The sequence below is a fragment of the Zingiber officinale genome, chromosome 2A, assembly GCF_018446385.1.
Source record: "Zingiber officinale cultivar Zhangliang chromosome 2A, Zo_v1.1, whole genome shotgun sequence".
NCBI classification, from domain to species: Eukaryota; Viridiplantae; Streptophyta; class Magnoliopsida; order Zingiberales; family Zingiberaceae; genus Zingiber; species Zingiber officinale.
In genome coordinates this window covers 4816883-4817638 of record NC_055988.1, presented here as the reverse complement: position 1 = coordinate 4817638, position 756 = coordinate 4816883, and the positions used below count along the sequence as shown (strand labels likewise).

General features: G+C 46.2%; 1 pseudogene; it reads right to left on the bottom strand.

Annotated features, from left to right (window-relative positions):
- Positions 1–756, bottom strand: LOC122040410 (annotated as a pseudogene).

Here is a 756-nt window from a genome sequence, read left to right as displayed (position 1 = left end):
AGGGAGTCGAATGGCACGCAAACAGTAAACTGCCAGTAGGTTTAGGCAACAGGGATAAGAAGGAAATCAAAGAGAAGTTGGTGACCTTGGCAAGGTTGCCCTTGTATCAAAAAATACACAAATGAGCTAACAATTAGGAAAAGAGGTTTGGTCTTGATGCTTTAAATGTGATTTTCAACTTCCTGCTCGGAGGCCTAATTTTCTTAAATACAAGAGGAAATTTGATTTTTGAGTTATGGAACTGCTTGGCGCTCTCCCTCTTGCAAAGTTTAGCAGGAATTGCAGCTGCTTTTATTATCTGAATGCCATGATACCTTACTCGATGACGTGAGGCCATCTCATCGTACATCTGATCAACAGCACCATTGAGAGTTATCAAGCGATACCGAAAACCCACCAGAACTTTGATTTGGCGCGGACATCATTCGTCGCCCACAGCTTCATCCTGTAGACCTTGGGGTTCTCATCGGTCGCCGTAGGTAGCGCCCTCCCGACCACTTGATACTGATGTAACTGCAACCAGGCAGAGAAAGAAGTGACTAGAAAATTGCCGGCAGTAGAAGAATCGGAGAGGAAGAACTGCCGTGGTGACGGAACGAAGACTGACCCGGCGAGATCCGATCACAGGAACGAATTTATCCAGAATGTGGCCAGCAAAGTAAATTGCTTTTCCCACCCTCACGGGATCCTGGTCCGCAAATTACGGATCAAGAGATGGTTCACTGTTTGGGAACCGTTGATTTGGATGAACCCCAT